At 42.3% G+C, this 21,160-nt stretch overlaps 1 long non-coding RNA gene across 1 annotated transcript; it reads right to left on the bottom strand.

The window, feature by feature from the left end:
* Nucleotides 1-6,211: 6,211 nt before the first annotated feature.
* On the bottom strand, nucleotides 6,212-12,559 carry LOC141085790 (uncharacterized). Its single transcript, XR_012231408.1, has 4 exons — nucleotides 12,447-12,559; nucleotides 6,963-7,085; nucleotides 6,687-6,857; nucleotides 6,212-6,371 (listed from the first exon to the last, which is right to left on the bottom strand). It is a non-coding gene; the product is annotated as an uncharacterized lncRNA (long non-coding RNA).
* Between the last annotated feature and the right edge of the window lie 8,601 nt (nucleotides 12,560-21,160).

A 21,160-nucleotide genomic window follows, 5' to 3' on the forward strand; every position in this document is an offset into this window, starting at 1 on the left:
GATGTCTAGTGATGGTCCTTCTGGCTTCAATCAATGGTGCAACTACATTTCCCGATATCACAGATGACAACTAACTTTTTAAGGCCGGGGTCACACTTGATCGCACCATCCTACCTGATAAATTACTTTGATTAAAAAAAAAAATATGGAAACAATTTTTCAAACCATCAATGAAAAGTTTGTTGCTTTCTAAAATTGTGACTTGTGACCGGCTTTACTATCACTGTTTCTTGGTGTGTCTTATACACTGATGCCGACAGCAGTAACAACTTTTACGAGGCATTTTAATATTATAGTATGTCACAGGTATTAAGTGGAATACATACAGTGAGGTGCATGTTTACTAAGGCTATAGTTTTATTATGGGAGAGGGTGAGACTATAGTAAATGGAAGAACCTAAGGTGCCTAGAAATTGAGAAGTTAATCTAAGTCTGGACAGAGTTATGCATGGGGTTGTCATTTTAAGGCTAAGTTCACACTAGGCATCTTTGCTGTGTTTTTTTTCTGCACCAAAACCTGCACTCTTGGCAGAAAAGAAGCAACGCATCATGTTTTGATGGGAGTTTTGGTGTGTTTTTTGGTGCGTTTTCCAGGATCCCAATGTTCAGTTTTGCTGCTTCCACCACAGAAGCATGAACACAGGTCATCAATACAAGACATAAGTTCATGAAAAAAATACACATACAAATGTAACAACTAGAGGAGGTGAATTGGTCTGGAATAATTTACCTAAGACACTGGCAGTGCATTGAGTTTGTAGGACACTGTTTAACTTTCACACTTTGGTCTGCCATGGGGTTGCTCACACATTGTGCCATCCCACACCTTGGTCAGCCAGAGGCATTGTTCAATGTCACAACTTTGTTGGCCAATGTTTTACTTTCTACGCATCACTAATTTAATTCAAATGTACTAATCCAAACTACCATCTCAGGTGACCAAAACAAGGTTGTAAACCTGGGAAAATAATTCAAAAATGTTTTTCATATATTACTGTACTTGCGTTTTTTCCATTTTGTTAGCATTTTTTTCATCATTGCTTTCAATGAGTGAAAAACGCTGAAAGAAGTGACATGCACTATGTCAAAAAACACGCAAAACACACAATACTAGTGACAAAAAAAGCAATGTGCATGAGATTACTGAAATCTCATAGGCTTTGCCGGTACTGTAAAATGCAGCTGAAAATTAGCATTAAAAAATGCCCAGTGTGAACTTAGCCTAAAGGCATTTTTTTTTTTTCTTGTGTGTGGGGATTTTGAAATTGAAGGCCTGTCATAAGGATGGGTGGGGTTCTGACTCCCATTACCCACATTGATTAGCTCATTTAAAGGGCTCCTGCCAACATTTCAGCACTTTCATTATTTACTAGGCACACCTATGCACATTTTCAGTGACTGTACCTAGTGTTGCAGCTGCATCTCAATCACTTGAATGAAAAGTAAAGAATAAAACTGTGGTTGGTTGGACCCCACTGATCTGATATTAATGGCCTATTAATTTTATAGTCCTGGATTATTATCAGGAGTCAAACACCAGCATGTGCAGCCCAGCCACAGACAGTAGCCCTGTAAGGGACAGAAGACAGAGGTCACTGAATATGACCCTTAACGGTAGAAAACAAGATAAGCAAACAGGAGCCCATGAGTTCAGTAGTACATGTATGCTTATCTGGCTGTTGTCAGCATGTTATTTTTCAGTGAGTTGGAATCATATTGGGCAGAAAAGTTTTCCATGTCACATGGGAAAGACAAACACATAGTACTGTTTGAAAGGATGCAATTTATAATAGTTTTATTTGTTGCTTATATGATTGGTGCACACAGTAATGATAGCCGTAGACTGCCCTATGAAGATAATGCTCACCTAAATGTTGGCTCATTATATCCTTATCACTCCGGCCCCCATCTCACGTTAGGGTTGGGCTAAGTTCCCACAATGAGTATTTGGTGCGTTTTTAATGCTGCAGTTTTTTTTGTTACAGCAATTAGCTAAATTAGGCCTTGTTCACACGCTGCATTTTTGCTGTTTATCAAAAATGGAGGACACCACTGCACGGGATCACCCGTACATGCTAGTAATTGATACCGGGAAAAAACAGAAGAGGCATGTACATTACAGGGATCACCAGACAATAATTGTAAATAAAATGTTTGTACTTTATTATAACACCAAAAACACACTGAAAGACATTAAAAACACTTAAAATGCACAAAATGCAATGGAAAAAAATACAAAACCCCCCAATAGGGTTTAAAAGACCACTGCCTGAAACCCCACTATGACAGTCTGTGAGGAGGAAAAATGAATGACGCTGTGGTCCTATGCACATCGATGGATGAATATAATTGCACCTCACACAACATCCAGAAGTCACATAAGTGGACGCTGCACAAAGCTGCAGGACAGCAAACAAAAGGCGCACTGCTAAATACAAAATGTAAGATACAGCCCCAGATGGCAGAAAAGCGGTGCGCAAAGTAAAACCTGTGCCCAAGGAGTGAAGGTCTGGAGCCAAAGTAGCAAATAATGCTGAGGCAGCATAGGGTCAAGAATGTGAGGCAGGCAGGGGCCCAATAGGAGCACGACGCGTTACGCCAGAGAACCTGGCTTCATCAGGGGCAGATCCCAATGTGTGAGCCGGTGTCTCATAAATACCTTATGTGAGAGTCGTGGTAGCCAGAGAACAGCTGAAGAAAAGAGGCATGTTGTAAACAGAGTGCTGAGGCCGGTGTGTGACTTCAGCAGAAGTCATTCCAGGCACTCATCTGCGCAGAATCAAGGGAGGCAGTGTATTCATCGCCATGGTGATCAAAGATGGCCGAAAGATGGTCAAATGCGCAGGCGCCAATCTGCACTCACGCAGTGCCTGCATGACCATAATTAGTCAGTTAACAGTCGAAAAAAGCGTGTACTAAGGGGGCATGGGACACGCTATATGCCGCGCATTCAAATACTGATAATATTCCATTATAAATAAAAAAGAAAATACCAGTCAAGGTCCCGACATGTCAATTATAACCGCCGGTGTGTGATGCAGGCGGAAGTCGTCAGAGGCCCTCATCTGCGCAGAATCCAAGGTGGCAGTGAGTGCTTCGCCAGGGTGATCAAAGATGGCCGAAAAAATGTCCAAGTGCGCATGCGCCAATCTGCACACGCGCAATGCCCACAAAACCATACTTGGTCAATAACCAGGAAAAAGAGGCATATGCTAAGAGGGCAAACCCACGCTGTGTACCGCGCGTTCTAATCGTTATGCATGTCATTTGTACATACAGTTGTGGCCAAAACACCCCTGCAATTTTGTCAGATAATACTCAGTTTCTTCCAGAAAATGATTGCAAACACAAATTCTTTGGTATTATTATCTTCATTTAATTTGTCTTAAATGAAAAAACACAAAAAGAATTGTCCTAAAGCCAAATTGGATATAATTCCACACCAAACATAAAAAAGAGGGTGGACAAAAGTATTGGCACTGTCCGAAAAATCATGTGATGCTTCTCTAATTTGTGTAATTAACAGCACCTGTAACTTACCTGTGGCACCTAACAGGTGTTGGCAATAACTAAATCACACTTGCAGCCAGTTGACATGGATTAAAGTTGACTCAACCTGTGTCCTTGTGTGTACCACATTGAGCATGGAGAAAAGAAAGAAGACCAATGAACTGTCTGAGGACTTGGGACACCAAATTGTAAGGAAGCATGAGCAATCTCAAGGCTACAAGTCCATCTCCAAAGACATGAATGTTCCTGTGTCTACCGTGCGCAGTGTCATCAAGAAGTTTAAAGCCCATCGCACTGTGGCTAACCTCCCTAGATGTGGACGGAAAAGAAAAATTGACAAGAGATTTCAACGCAAGATTGTGCGGATGTTGGATAAAGAACCTTGACTAACATCTAAACAAGTTCAAGCTGCCCTGCAGTCCGAGGGTACAACAGTGTCAACCCGTACTATCCGTTGGTGTCTGAATGAAAAGGGACTGTATGGTAGGAGACCCAGGAAGACCCCACCTCTTACCCCAGACATAAAAAAGCCAGGCTGGAGTTTGCCAAAACTTACCTGAAAAAGCCTAAAACGTTTTGGAAGAATGTTCTCTGGTCAGATGAGACAAAAGTAGAGCTTTTGGGCAAAGGCATCAACATAGAGTTTACAGGAGAAAAAAGAGGCATTCAAAGAAAAGAACACGGTCCCTACAGTCAAACATGGCGGAGGTTCCCTGATGTTTTGGGGTTGCTTTGCTGCCTCTGGCACTGGACTGCTTGACCGTGTGCATGGCATTATGAAGTCAGAAGACTACCAACAAATTTTGCAGCATAATGTAGGGCCCAGTGTGAGAAAGCTGGGTCTCCCTCAGAGGTCATGGGTCTTCCAGCAGGACAATGACCCAAAACACACTTCAAAAAGCACTAGAAAATGGTTGAGAGAAAGCACTGGAGACTTCTAAGGTGGCCAGCAATGAGTCCAGACCTGAATCCCATAGAACACCTGTGGAGAGATCTAAAAATGGCAGTTTGGAGAAGGCACCCTACAAATATCAGGGACCTGGAGCAGTTTGCCAAAGAAGAATGGTCTAAAATTCCAGCAGAGCATTGTAAGAAACTCATTGATGGTTACCGGAAGCGGTTGGTCGCAGTTATTTTGGCTAAAGGTTGTGCAACCAAGTATTAGGCTGAGGGTGCCAATACTTTTGTCTGGCCCATTTTTGGAGTTCTGTGTGAAATGATCAATGTTTTGCTTTTTGCTTCATCCTCTTGTGTTTTTTTTCATTTAAGACAAATTAAAAGAAGATAATACCAAAGAAATTGTGCTTGCAGTCATTTTCAGGAAGAAACGGAGTATTATCTGACAAAATTGCAGGGGTGTCAATACTTTTGGCCACAACTGTAGAAAAAGAAATCAATATCCAATGCAGAAATGCAGATTAAAGACAGCAAAAGCCCCAACCATATATATCACAGTGTGCCAAATCATACGAGCCGGGAACAGTGCAGGATATCAATTGGATTAGATCCATCAAATCAATGAAAACATATACCAGAAAAAAAAACATGTTTTTTTAGCAGATAGAAGCTAGTTCATCTGCAAAAGGTATTAAATACAAAAATACAGAAAAATATATATAGGCAATATAGCCAAATGTGCACAGTCCAACTTCACTTATCCACACAATATTGTAGAGAAATTATTTGCAAAGGAGATAAGATATATATACTTACAAATAGCAGATGTTAAAGTATATACAAAAAGCTGCTGTACATATGGCAAATACAACCTTCATTACTGTGCTAATACATAGAATTCTAAGAATGATTTCAATAGAATATTCTCAGGATGTCCTATGAGGGGGGAGTCCAGGTGGCCTGTTAGGGTATGTGCACACGCTGCGGATTCCGCTGCGTTTCCGCAGCGGTTTTGGCCGCTGCGGACCCGCAGCAGTGTACAGTACCATTCAAATGAATGGTCAAAAAAACCCGCTGTGTAGACGTAGCGGAAAAATCCGCGCGGATTTGCTGCGGTTTTGAAACCGCAGAAAGAATTGACGTCAATTCTTTCTGCAGAATCCGCAGCGGGTTCCTATCTCCACCATTGTGGAGATGGTGAATCCGCAGGACCAAACCGCAGGCAAAACCGCAGATAATCCGCAGGTCTTTTGACCTGCGGTTTATCTGCAGTTTTTGCAAAATCCGTGCGGATTAATCCGCAGCGGATTCCGCAGCGTCTGCACACACCCTAAGAAGGAAAAATCCAGTAACCCAACTCTCTTCTTGCTGAAAATATGGTGTAAAGAAGAAATTGTTGCTCCTCTCTTATTCCATATCTGATGTAGCATCTCCATAAGATGGTCCAGATGTATACTATGGGACTACATATGAAAGGAAAAGAATTAGAAGTAAAGAATAAATAAACAAATAATAACCATCCACAAATGCATCGGAGATGAGGAGAGTAGAAGAAAAGATGGACAAAGGTTTAGAGCCGTTTATAAAAGCCTGTGAAGAGAAGCTCCTCATTCAGGCCATGGGGGGGTCAGGCTCCTCAAATTGTGGATCCATTTCGCTTCACATCTCAGAAGTTTTTTACCCAGATCCCCCCCTCTGATGTTGTCCAACACTGTCCCCAACCCCATCACCTTAAGACCCATTGTACGTCCCTGGTGAACATCTAGGAACTGTGATGCTACTGATGAAATACTCTTGCCTTTTTCCAGGTCCTTTTTAGCCGTAGAGACATTGGAGAGGTGTTGTTGTATCCTCCTGCGGAATTCCTGTGTGGTCTGTCCCACATACCCTCTTGGACAATTGCAGATTAGCGCATAAACCAAATTCCGTGTCTTGCAGTTAAAAAAGGTCCTGTTAGGTCTAATCTGAAAAGGAAAGACAGAGTGTAAAGTCATCCTGGGCAACAATCCATTGACATACGTTGCAGTTACCACAGGGGTAGGTGCCATAAATCCTGTGCCCCCTGTTCAATCTAACTGTTGGACGAACGTAATGGCTATGGCAAAGACAGTCATTCAGATTCTTAGCACGCCTGGCTATCAGGTTGGGGGCAGTTGAGATGTAGGTAGACAGTTTGGGTTCGCTCAATTAAATTCCCCAACTACGATTCAAAATTTTTCGTAAGTCTTGCCACTGGTTATTAAAAGTAGTGACAATGCCCAGGGGTCTAGAGGGCTCACCTGGCTTCCTTTGAAGTAATTCTTGACGTGTGCTCCTGCTTGCTCTTTGATAAGCTCTTGAAATAACCTTTTTGGGGTAACCACAATTTTTAAACCGGTCTGTCAGTTTTCTAGCCTCAGAATGGAAATCCAGCCTGCTGCTGCAGTTGCGTCTCAAACGCAAGAATTGACCTGTAGGAATGCCATTTCTGAGATGTCTTGGATGGAAGCTGGTGTAATGCAAGAGACTATTGGTGGATGTTGGTTTACGATAAAAATTTGTGGAAATATACAAACCCTCAATGGTGAGTCTGAGGTCCAAAAATTCCACAGAAATGGGTGAGATGTTAGAAGTCAATTTGATGTTGAGGAGGTTGATATTCAGTTCCGTAATGAAGTTTTTACAGCTGGCTTCGGAACCTGTCCAAAACATTACAACATAGTCAATAACGTAGCCATTGGAGACAATGTTGTTGAAAATCTGTGTCGATACACAACTAACTCCTCCCACCACCCCAAAAACAGATTGGCGTAGGAGGGGGTGCAACGTGCTCCCATAGCAGTACCAGTAATTTGTCTGTAAAAATTTCTATCAAAAACAAAGAAATTTTTATTAAGGACAAAATGCAAAAGATTGAGAAGAAACAGATCATGGTCCCTATCCCCTGTAGATTTTAGTTCTAGGAAATAAGAGACAGCTTCCAAGCCAAGATCATGGCTGATGCTTGTATATAGTGACTCAACATCCAACGTGACCAAAAATGTATGTGGTGGAATACTTAGGTCACTTAGGAGTTGAATCAGATGCGTTGAGTCACGTATGAAAGATTGAAGTGTTGAGGCCAATGGTTGCAAAGAATAGTCAAGGTATATACAAGACTTTTCCAATAATCCTCCTATACCCGAGACTATAGGCCTACCTGGGGGATTGTTCAAGGACTTATGTACCTTTGGCAGAAGGTAGAAAGTTAGTGTCACCGGGTCATCTGTAGTAAGAAATTCAGCTTCCTTCTTGCTGAGGATACTGCGTCGTTATGCTTGTACAATCAAACCATCCAATTTGTCTTTAAACACAACTGTGGGATCCCCTGGAAGTCGAGTATAACAAGCAGAGTCCTGTAGCTGTCGTGTTACTTCCTCTAAGTAAAGGGAATTAGGCCATAAAACAATATTACCTCTCTTGTCCGCTTCACGGACTAAAAAATCTTGGTTATTCTGGAGGTCTCGAATGGCTTTGTGCTCTGTCTTACTCAAATTCTGGTATCTGTTGACATCGAGACGGAGATCTTGAATGTCGCGGGAAACGTTATTAAAAAGATGTTGACTGCTGGAAAAAGAGAGCAGGGGAGGCCTGTGAGGGAAGTCGGCCCGCAAACTTCCTTCTTAAAGATGTGCCTTCATTCTCCTGGAGTAGGTCTAACAGGTCTAAGAGTTTGTCTTTCGTCCATGGGGAGCTGATCGGCTCAGGAGGGATGATGGTACAATAATTTGAATGTCAGTTGCTGACAAAATGAATACACATCTTTTACAACAGTAAATTTGACAAGGGTGCTTGTTGGAGCAAATGTAAGCCCCCGTTGTAGTACAGACGTTTCAGATTCTGTCAATACTAATTATTTGCAAATTACCTGTAGTTTTGGACCCAGCTGTTTCAGAGTCAGGTTCAGGGCAGTCTACTGTTTCCTGCGATTGTATCGAGTTTCCCGTTTGTAGGCTGGGGATATCTGTTTGTAGCCCCTGTTCCTCTTCCTGGCGCCTCTTATTCTTACGTCTGCCCCTCCTACAGCTCCTTCTAGATCGCTTAGTTCCGATGATAAAAAATCACTGGAGGATAGATCTTGTTTGTTGTTAGTGTCCCTATGTTTATTCAAATCAAAAGAAACTGCCCGCTTATTGCCCTGATGTCTCCATTTAAAGGCACGGTCATTGTTGAAATCAATTTTATCCCTCTGAAATTTCTGGTGTTTCCCCTCAATGATCTCTTTCTCAAACTTATCAATCACCGTTTTAAGTTGCTGTTTAAAAGTGGTGACCTGGGAGGAGTCAAATGCTAAAAGCTTATTTTCCCTTAATTTGATATCCTCCTTGAGTTTCACCAACAGAGCTTGATCATGCGCTATTAACATGTCCATAAGTAAAAGTGAACACTTAACTAAACCAGCCACCCATGTATTTTGGAAGCTCTGAACTTCCCACGCCGGAAAGATCTGCACCCTAAGGCCACGTGGCACCAGACCTGACACCTTATATTGCTCAAGACTCCTGATATTCCACCACACTTTAGTTAGTGATCTATGTAAGTTGGTTAATTCAGCCGTAACTGTAGAAAACCCCTCATCATCGTTTACTGCTTCAACAGATGCATTACACCCCGTATCAAAGATACCTTGGGCCCTCTGGCTCCAAGCCGTTTCTCTGGCTGACAAATCCATAATTGATATTTTGTATAATACCACCAAATAAAACGTAATCAAGGAAAAAGCCGCAGTGTGCCACCTCCAAGAAGAGGGAAACAAACAAGGAGACCCCTAAAAACTGTAATCGTAAATGGAAAAAATGGAGGGCACCACTGCACGGGATCACCCGTACATGCTAGTAATTGATACCGGGAAAAAACAGAAGAGGCATGTACATTACTGGGATCACCAGACAATAATTGTAAAAAAATGTTTGTACTTTATTATAACACAAAAAACACACTGAAAGACATTAAAAACACTTAAAATGCAATGGAAAAAATACAAAAACCCCCAATAGGGTTTAAAAGACCACTGCCTGAAACCCCACTATGACAGTCTGTGAGGAGCAAAAATGAATGACGCTGTGGTCCTATGCACATCGATGGATGAATATAATTGCACCTCACACACCATCCAGAAGTCACATAAGTGGACGCTGCACAAAGCTGCAGGACAGCAAACAGGCAAACAAAAGGCGCACTGCTAAATACAAAATGTAAGATACAGCCCCAGATGGCAGAAAAGCGGTGCGTAAAGTAAAACCTGTGCCCAAGGAGTGAAGGTCTGCAGCCAAAGTAGCAAATAATGCTGAGGCAGCATAGGGTCAAGAATGTGAGGCAGGCAGGGGCCCAATAGGAGCCCGACACGTTGCGCCAGAGAACCTGGCTACATCAGGGGCAGATCCCAATGTGTGAGCGGTGTCTCAAATACCTTATGTGAGTCGTGGTAGCCAGAGAACAGCTGGAGAAAAGGGGCATGTTGTAAACCGAGTGCTGAGGCCGGTGTGTGACGTCAGCGGAAGTCATTCCAGGCACTCATCTGCGCAGAATCAAGGGAGGCAGTGTATTCATCACCATGGTGATCAAAGATGGCCAAAAGGTGGTCAAATGCGCAGGTGCCAATCTGCACTCACGCAATGCCTGCATGACCATAATTAGTCAGTTAACAGTCGAAAAAAGCGTGTACTAAGGGGACATGGGACACGCTATATGCCGCACGTTCAAATACTGATATTACATTATACATAAAAAAGAAAATACCAGTCAAGGTCCCAACATTTCAATTATAACCGCAGGCGGAAGTCGTCAGAGGCCCTCATCTGCGCAGAATCCAATGCGGCAGTGAGTGCATCGCCAGGGTGATCAAAGATGGCCGAAAAAATGTCCAAGTGCGCATGCGCCAATCTGCACATGCGCAATGCCCACAAAACCATACTTGGTCAATAACCAGGAAAAAGAGGCATATGCTAAGAGGGCGAACCCACGCTGTGTACCGCACGTTCTAATCGTTATGCATGTCATTTGTACATAGAAAAAGAAATCAATATCCAATGCAGAAATGCAGATTAAAGACCGCAAAAGCCCCAACCATATATATCACAGTGTGCCAAATCATACGAGCCGGGAACAGTGCAAGATATCAATTGGATTAGATCCATCAAATCAATGAAAACATATACCAGAAAAAAACATGTTTTTTTAGCAGATAGAAGCTAGTTCATCTGCAAAAGGTATTAAGTAATACAAAAATACAGAAAAATATATATAGGCAATATAGCCAAATGTGCACAGTCCAACTTCACTTATCCACACAATATTGTAGAGAAATTATGTGCAAAGGAGATAAGAGATATATACTTTCAAATAGCAGATGTTAAAGTATATACAAAAAGCTTCTGTACATATGGCAAATACAACCTTCATTACTGTGCGAATACATAGCATTCTAAGAATGATTTCAATAGAATATTCTCAGGATGTCCTATGAGGGGGAGTCCAGGTGGCCTGTAAGAAGGAAAAATCCAGTAACCCAACTCTCTTCTTGCTGAAAATATGGTGTAAAGAAGAAATTGTTGCTCCTCTCATTCCATATCTGACGTAGCGTCTCCATAAGATGGTCCAGATGTATACTATGGGACTACATATGGAAGGAATAAATAAAGAAACAAATAATAACGACCATCCACAGATGCATCGGAGATGAGGAGAGTAGAAGAAAAGATGGACAAAGGTTTAGAGCTGTTTATAAAAGCCTGTGAAGTGAAGCTCCTCATTCAGGCCATGGGGGGGTCAGGCTCCTCAAATTGTGGATCCATTTCGCTTCACATCTCAGAAGTTTTTTACCCAGATCCCCCCTCTGATGTTGTCCAACACTGTCTCCAACCCCATCACCTTAAGACCCATTGTACGTCCCTGGTAAATATTTTTGCTGTTTATCCTCACGGTTTTTAAATATGTAACAAGTTGCATTTTATAATACTAGCAAATGAATGAGATGTCTGAGATTGCATGTACATGCTGCTTATTTAATTTTCCTTGCAGATTTGAATCATTAAAACATTTTTTTTCCACATGGTGTGTAATTTCTTTTAGGATTTGTTACCCAATCATAAACAAACAAAAAAAAGCAAATAAATATGTGTGTATTTTACACGGTGTTTTTCTTGCTAGCCCTTTGGTTTTTGTTATGCAGAAAAATCTGTTTCTTCCCTCTACAGAATCTTCCATGCGGGTGACCCAGTAGATCTTTAGATCTAGATTACTAATATTGTTATGAAATTACCGTAATACTTGTGGGATTAATATTTGACAGAATTACTTTGGAGCTACAGTGATCAGGACGTGTCCATAATTTTTATTTATTTTTTTTTACTAAAAACGTGTCTAATTTTGACCCGATTCACGGATCAAAATTGCCCACACAAGTTAATGGGTCAGTGAAAATCACGGACAGCACCGTAATATTATCCATGTACAATGGGCCTGTTTTTAGCATTGTAACGAATAGGAGAAATTTTTATTTTTTTCATACAAGAAAATCACTGATGGAATTCATGCCATTTTTTTTTTTTTACACATGCAAGAAAAAAAAAAGGCCCAAGTCTACTTAATTCTCTTTCACCCTGGGCTTTTTAGACTTCCTCCAGTTATCACAGTTTTTTATGTTATCACAGTTTTTTATTAGCATGGAGATTATTTTCTATGCAGTCGATCCGAGTATGTATGTGACTTTTACAGGATTGGTGTGTGGTATATATAAGCCCTATAATACACTAGATACAGACTAGCTACCTTTTGGCTGTTCATGTTTCATTGCTCAGTGCCTCGTAAAGCACATTTAATTATGTTCTGCAATAAGTATAACAAGAAGGATTATCAAAAAGGAAACAGGTTTTGCATTACTTAAATCCTTCTAGTTATTTTCTTTAGAGAACAGATCCACCCTATAGTTTGTATGTCTAAGGGAAATCCCATAATTAACGCAGTGAGGAGTAAGCCAGGAATACAGAACAATGTGTACGTAACGTAGTGCCGCTTCTTACCTTTTATCAAGTAACAGCGCCAAAAATCCAGCCACCTTTCTTAGGTGAGGGCTACACTTTTTTTTTTTCTTTTTTTTTAAAGCATTGTAGATTTTCATACTGGACCTACATCCCAGAAGGAATACATGGAGCAGTGTATGCATTGCTGTGGTTGGCAGCTGTCACTCCATGAATTAATCAGTAACACTAGAGATCTAAGTGCAGCCCTCGCCCCAGGACAGTTTCTCACAGCAGCATTTTACATCACTATTTGTAAGCTGAAACCAGGAGTGGAGCAGAGGAAAAACTAATGGGAGATATGACCAAAGCACTGCCATGTGACAGTGGCATGTGCCAAAGTGCAGCCAAAAATGCCTGCGACCTGCTGCTTAGCTGAAATTGGTGGTTTTCAAATTAGTTATTGCAATATGCTGCAAAAGAGAATGGACAGCACCTCCAAAAATTATACATTGATCTAATGCCACTAGGCAAAAACGTATATAACTGAACATGAGGTTCTTAGTTTTAACAATCTGATCATACTGTATGAAGCCCACTGCCACGCCACGGCAAACCTCTTAGTGGGTCCCAGATCAGCGTCGGACTGGAGCACCTTGGGCCCACCAGATCAAATCATTCTTGGGGCCCACTATGTAGCTACATTGAAATAAATACAAGACCACCAATTGTGTGGTAAAACGTGCTAATATTAGGGTATGAAATAAGGTAGTACACGTCTTAATTATGTAGCAGGGGTCGGGGTAGCGCCCTCATAGAATATTATGCAGCCCACCTCATAGAATATAATGCATCACCCCACAAAATATAATGCAACCCCTATCATAGAATATAATCTAGCACCCTCATAGGGTATAATGCAGCCCCATCAGAGTATACTGTAGCCCCCTCATAGTATGATGTAGCCCCCAGAATATAATGTAGTCCCTTGAGAAAATAATGCAGCACCCCCATAGATAATACTGTAGCCCCCCAGAATATAATGTCCCCTGAGAAAATAATGCAGCCCCACCACAGAATATAATGCAGCCCCCCATAGAGTATACTGTAGCCCCCTCATATAGTAATATGTAGCACCCCAGAATATAATGTAGTCCCCTGAGAAAATTCAGCCCCACCACAGACTATAATGCAGCCCCAATAGAGTATACTGTAGCCCCCTCATATAGTATGATTTACCCCCCCAGAATATAATGCAGTCCCCTGAGAGAATAATGCAATCCTCCCACAGAATATGATGTAGCCCCTCTCATAGGATATAATGCTGCCCCCCTCCACCCCCATCATTGTCCTCATCACCAACTCCATCATTGCTTTCTCCCCCCCCATAACCCCCATCATTGCCCATTCCACCACTCAATCATTGCCTCCTCCCCCACCACCACTATTGTCCTTTACACCACAACATCATTGCTTTCTCTCCCACCACCCCATCATTGCCTCCTTCCCCACCACCCCGATCATTGCCAATCTCCAATACACACACACACAACACCGCGCCACATTCTCACAAAGCACCGCACTGTACCCCGTACACATTTCCAACAGTCTATGAAGGCCAATGCTTATCGGATCACTGACCACCACTGATATATTATTTTCATAGCTACATATTTTATCATTGTCTTGCTTTCTTCCCCACTTTATACAAGTAATTTTACATCAATTACGCAAAAGTAATATTGATTTGACATAGGAGTAAGAAATCCTGCAGAAGACAGAATAAGATAATTTGGCTGCGGAGTAGCTCTTTGCTTGTTTTCTCTTTTTCCAGCATGCATCAAAGGTGAACAATTCCCCAACAGAGCAAAGATCTCACATCGTCTCAGTGTCAACATTAGCTTAACCTGCAACTACACACAGCCCCGTGTCTGATTCCCTGGTGACAAGTTGCTGCTAATTTTTACAGAATGATGCTGAAATCCTAGAACCAAAACCAACACATTTTTAACAATAAATAACATTTTTTTCTTTACGAAATATGTATTGTCAGGACTTATCCTAAGTTACCTTCTCAAAAATAAAGACAACATATAGGGAGGATTTTGATTAAAGGGAACCTGTCACTAGATTTCCGCTGCCCAAAGTACAGCCAGCATAAGAGAGCCTCGGTGTGCGATTACAGCTAGGTATGTCTTTCTCTAAAACACTGCAGTATCACGACGATGGTCCTATAAAAGCCAAACTGTGCCAAACTGGAGTTCATAGGAAACCATGATTTTCACCAATACATACTGTATATTATATATACATACACATACATATATATACACACATATATCTAGCTAGCTCTGGAAAAATTAAGAGACCACCACATCAAAACCCTGTCACGGGCAGCCCAATCTCCAGACGTGAACCCCATTGAAAACCTCTGGAATGTAATCAAGAGGATGATGGATAGTCACAAGCCATCAAACAAAGAACAACTGCTTACATTTTTGTGCCAGAAGCAGTGTGAAAGACTGGTGGCAAAAAAAAAAAAAAAAAAAAATGTATTGCTTGAAAATTCGGAGACATGTCAGAAGTTTGTAGACTAAAAGAACAATTTACATTTTACTCAAAAATATACCTATAAAGAAAAAAAAAAAAAACTTGACATTTGGAAGTGGTCTCTTAATTTTTGCCAGAGCTGCGTATAATATATATATATATGTGTATAATATATATATATATATATATGTGTATATACACATTCCAAAGACATACTGATAGGGAATTTAGATTCTGAGACCCATCGGGGACAGTGTTGATAATGTGTGCAAACTGTAAAGCGCTGCGGAATAAGTTAGCGCTATATAAAAATAAAGATTATTAATATTATAATATATATATAAATATATATCTACTATATAATTTTCTAATTCTGTCTGTAATAGAAATCCCGCCTCGCCATTTGCAGTGTGTCCTCAGGAAAATGGCGCTGGACAGCGCGGTATGGGCATGCGCGCACGCCAGTGCCACACTCCTCCCGGCACCCCAGCCTCCGGCAGAACGGGACAGCGCTGGACCACAGAAAAGATGGGTGAGTATAAATGTTGTTTTTTTTTTTGTGTACAGTTTCTTAGGGGTGAGGGGGACCATGCATACCAGTAAAGGAGGTGACGGGACCATGCATACCAGGAAAGGGGGGTGAGGGGTCCATGCATAACAGGAAAGGGGGGGTGAGGGAAACCATGCACACCAGGAAAGGGGGGTGAGGGTAACCACGCACACCAGGAAAGGGGGGTTAGGGTAACCACGCACACCAGGAAAGGGGGGTGAGGGTAACCACGCACACCAGGAAAGGGGGGTGAGGGGGACCACGCATACCAGCAAAGGGGGGTGAGGGGACCATGCATACCAGGAAAGGGAGGTGAGGGTGACCATACATACCAGCAAAGGGGAGTGACGGGACCATGCATACCAGGAAAGGGGGATGAGGGAGACTATGCATACCAGGAAAGGGGGGTGAGGGAGACCATGCATACCAGGAAAGGGGGGTGAGGGAGACCATGCATACCAGGAAAGGGGGGTGAGGAGACCATGCTTACCAGGAAAGAGGGGTGAGGGGACCATGCATACCAGGATTGGGGGGTGAGAAGACCATGCATATCAGGATTGGGGGGTGAGAGGACCATGCATATCAGGAATGGGGGGTGCATTATTGCATTATTATTAAATCTTCATAAATAAACTACATACATATTCTAAAATACCTGATGCGTTAGAATCGGTCCACCATCTAGTGTGTGTATATTATATATATATATATATATTATATATATACACATACACACACACTGCTCAAAAAAATAAAGGGAACACAATGTGTGATTTACTTGGAGTTACAATCTGTCTGCTTAGGATGCAACACTGATTGACAATCAATTTCACATGCTGTTGTGCAAATGGAATAGAGAACAGATGGAAATTATTGGCAATGATCAAGGCACACTCAATACAGGAGTGGTTCTGCAGGTGGGGACCACAGACCACATCTCAGTACCAATGCTTTCTGGCTGATGTTTTGGTCACTTTTGAATGTTGGTTGTGCTTTCACACTCATGGTAGCATGAGACAGACTCTACAACCCACACAAGTGGCTCAGATAGTGCAGCTCATCCAGGATGGCACATCAGTGCGTGCTGTGGCAAGTTTTGCTGTGTCTGTCAGCGTAGTGTCCAGAGGCTGGAGGCGCTACCAGAAGACAGGCCAGTACACCAGGAGATGTGGAGGGGGCCTTAGGAGGGCAACAACCCAGCAGAAGGACCATCCTTCAGCATGACCGGTTTGGCAGTGGGTCAGTAATTGTGTGGGGTGGCATTTCTTTGGAGGGCCGCACAGCCCTCCATGTGCTCGCCAGAGGTAGCCTGACTGCCATTAGGTACCGAGATGAGATCCTCAGACCCCTTGTGAGACCATATGTTGGTACGGTTGGCCCTGGGTTCCTCCTAATGCAGGACAATGCCAGACCTCATGTGGCTGGAGGATGTCAGCAGTTCCTGCAAGATGAAGGCATTGAAGCTATGGACTGGCCCACCCGTTCCCCAGACCTGAATCTGATTGAGCACATCTGAGACATGTCTCGCTCCATCCACTAACGTCACGTTGCACCACAGACTGTCCAGGAGTTGGTGGATGCTTTAGTCCAGGTCTAGCTGTGTGGCATGGCGCATTTTCCTTCTGGAAAAACCAGTCCTCAGAGTTGGGGAACATTGCCTGAGCAGAAGGAATCAACGGTTTTTCCAGGATACCCTTGTATGTGGCTTGATTCATACGTTGTTCGCAAAGATTAACCTCCCCAATTCCAGCCTTGCTGAAGCATCCCCAGATCACCGATCCTCCACCAAATTTCACAGTGGGTGCAAAACACTGTGGCTTGTACGTCTCTCCAGGTCTCCGTCTAACCATTAGATGACCAAGTGTTGGGCAAAGCTGAAAATTAGTCCCATCAGAGATTACCTTACTCCAGTCCTCTATGGTCCAGTCTTTATGGTCTTTGGCAAACTTCAGCCTGTCTCTTCTTTGCTATTCACTGATGAAAAGCTTTTTTTCTAGCTTTACATGGCTTGAGCTCTGCCTCTAGGAGCCTGTTACGAACTGTTCCTGCTGTGCACTTCACCCCAGATGCAGTTTCATTTGTAGGTCACTTTATGTAATCCTGTGGTTGCTGAGTGACATTCGAATAAGATGACGGTTATCCCGGTCAGTGGAGTGTAGTCTTCGCCCTCTGCCGGTCTGTAGCTTTGTTGTCCCCAATGTCTGCTGCCTGACCTTGTTGTAATGGACTGCCGTCTTAGAAATTTTAAGGATGGAGGCAACATGACGATCACTGTATCCCTCTGCTAGTAAAGCCAGAATTGAGCCCTTCTTTTCCTCACTCAAGACTTTTCTTTTCAACTCCTTTGGCATGGTTAAAAGTTATTTTTTAATTCCTATTACTTTTGGGATTTTACTGGCACTTGTTTTGCCATCCAGCTTGTCCTATTGCAAGAGGATTGTGAACAACACAGCAGGGTTTTTATACTTTCCTTCATTAAATAAGATTTGGTTCAGGCGATCACCTAACCAGAAGCACATTAAGTAGAATGAGTTGCACTCTGGTTGGAATTCAACTGACACTGGAATAGAATGGCTGTCAGACAAGTAGAGAAGCCGATTTTGATAAAATTGTGCAGTGGTCTCTTAATTTTTGCCAGAGCTATATATATATATATATATATATATATATATATATATATAAAAATGAAAAAGCAGCACAAAAGGAAAAAAGTGGGTGCACGCTTCCAGGCATATACCAAACCTCAAAACTATCCATCAGAAATGAAAGCAGTACGCCATGGAGACTTCAATTTGAGTGGATGTTTATTAGCCCATCCGGCGCAACGTTTTGGTCCAAAAGGGGTACGGACCTTTCTCAAGCATTATATATACATATACACATACTCTCACACACACGGTGGGTACGGAAAGTATTCAGACCCCTCTAAATTTTTCACTCTTTCATTTCAGCCATTTGGTAAATTAAAAAAGTTCATTTTTTTCTCATTAAAGTACACTAATGTACAGCCATGAGTCTTCTTGGGAATGATGCAACAAGTTTTTCCACACCTGCATTTCGGGATCCTCTGCCATTCTTCCTTGCAGATCCTTTCCAGTTCGTCAGGTTGGATGGTGAATGTTGGTGGACAGCCATTTTCAGGTCTCTCCAGAGATACTCAATTGGGTTTAGGTCAGGGCTCTGGCTGGGCCAGTCAAGAATGGTCACAGAGTTGTTCTGAAGCCACTCCTTTGTTATTTTTGCTGTGTGCTTAGGATCATTGTCTTGTTGGAAGGTGAACCTTCGGCCAAGTCTGAAGTCCAGAGCATTCTGGAAGAGGTTTTCATCCAGGATCTCTCTGTACTTGACCACATTCATGTTTCCTTCAATTGCAACCTGTCGTCCTGTCCCTGCAGTTGAAAAATACCCCACATAGCATGATGCTGCCACCACGTTTCACTGTTGGGATTGTATTGGGCAGGTGATGAGCAGTACCTAGTTTTCTACACATATACTGCTTAGAATTATCACCAAAAAAATTCTATCTTCATCTCATCAGACCAGAGAATCTTATTTCTCATAGTCTGGGAGTCCTTCATGTGTTTTTTACCAAACTCTATGCGGGCTTTCATATGTCTTGCACTGAGGAGAGGCTTCCGTCGTGCCACTCTGCCATAAAGGCCCGACTGGTGGAGGGTTACAGGGATAGTTGACTTTGTGGAACTTTCTCCCATCTCCCTACTGCATCTGTTGTGCTCAGCCAGTGATCTTGGGGTTCTTCTTTTTTTTTTTTTAATCAGATAAATTTTTATTAAATGATAACAAGTATATCATATGACATCAAGCAGTTGTTCACATATAATCATAAATTTTTATTAACAAAACTCCCCCCCATCCCCCGCCTCCGAGACCCCTTCAGTGTCTTCCTCATTTCTATTCCGATACTCTTTCCCACCTCCATATATACTTGTTTATTATGAACATCTATATCATAATACATCCTCCCCACAAATCTAACTCCATTCTACCCATGGCTGCCATATCTTATGAAATACATCGAGTTTATTTCTCTTAGTATATATGCTTTTTTCCAATGAAATTATATGCTCCACTTGCGTAAGAAAGTCTCGTCTAGTCGGAGGCTCTTCTCTGATCCAGAACCGAGCGATCAACTTCCTTGCTATGAACAACAGTCTAGCAATCGCCAGTTTGACCATGGATACTGCTACTAATTCCTCTACATACCCTAATATACAGACCAAAGGGTCTCTGGGGACTGCACAACTATATATCAATTCAATCCGACTCAATACGACTGTCCAGTACGTAGACAATCTAGGGCAATGCCACAGCATGTGCAGCATGTCTGCCCGATCCTGCGAACATCGTGGACACTCGGAATCGGACCTCAAACCCATCTTGAACAGTCTATCAGGAGTTCTGTAAGCTCTATGAATTACGTATAACTGAGACATCCTCCCAGGTTCGCTCATAGAAATCTTAGGCACATATTCTAAAATAGATTCCCATCTATCGTCATTTATCTCTCCCAATTCAACCTCCCATTTCACTCTAGACTTGATGGGATGTTTGACTAGAAAAGTGAACAATAAATCTCTATACACTTCTGAGATTGCCCCCCTTGTCACGCTGTTCTCCAAAATGGAGGCCAGCGTGATATCAAACTGGATCTCAATAAGTTTTCTCCGACATTGCGACCGATACGCATGCTGAATTCTTTTATAATGAAACAAATTTGAATGCGGTAACTGGAATTCTGTCTGCAGCTCCATAAATGACTTAAGTCTTCCCTGACCCATTAGCTGTCCCATCCTTCTGATTCCTGCCTCTCTCCAGGGCCCAAATCCTTCCATTTGCCCAAATTCTGGCAAATTTATATTATCCCATACAGGAGAGTATTTGGTAAGGCCCGTGACACCCCTTATCTGTTTAACTTTTTCCCATACCTTATGAATTAGGAGAACAGTAGGAAACCGAGAGCCTAATTTTAAAAACTGCCCCCCTTCTAAACTCTCTCCCAGAGGCCATTTTCCAAACAAATATCTCAAACTACTGGGCGATTGTCCCTGTCCCGTCTCCACCCCCCATCCTACGATATGCTGGCATTGTGCTGATAAAAAATATACCCAGGGGTTGGGAAGCGCCAAACCTCCTTCCTCCTTCGGCCTCTGCAAAGTTTCTTGTTTAAACCGTGGGCTTTTCCCCCCCCATATTAGTTCACCAAACAGCGATTTAATTTTGTGGAACCTACTCTGCGAGATCCAAATTGGAGAATTATGCAGTACATATAACAGCTGTGGCATCACAATCACTTTTAAAAGGTTCACCCTTCCAATTACCGAAAGATGTAATTTATTCCATGCTGATATTTTGGAACAAATTTTTTGTAGCAAAGGGCTTAGATTAAGTTCTTCAAACCTAGTCAAAGGAAGGGCGATTTGTATCCCCAAATATTTAAATTTCGAAACTACCTTCAATTTTGCAGACCTTCCCACCTCCCCCATATCCCCATCTACCTCATCAATGGGCATTATGCACGATTTGTCCCAATTGACTTTGAGTCCGGAAAATTCCCCGAATTCCTCAATTAATGCCACCGCGTTATCCAAATTCTCCCCTGAGTCCTCCAAAAATAGCAAAATATCGTCGGCATACAAAGACACCCTCTCCTCCTTCA

The sequence above is a fragment of the Dendrobates tinctorius genome, unplaced genomic scaffold, assembly GCF_039654945.1.
Source record: "Dendrobates tinctorius isolate UK_male_01 unplaced genomic scaffold, ASM3965494v1 ptg000029l, whole genome shotgun sequence".
NCBI lineage: Eukaryota > Metazoa > Chordata > Amphibia > Anura > Dendrobatidae > Dendrobates > Dendrobates tinctorius.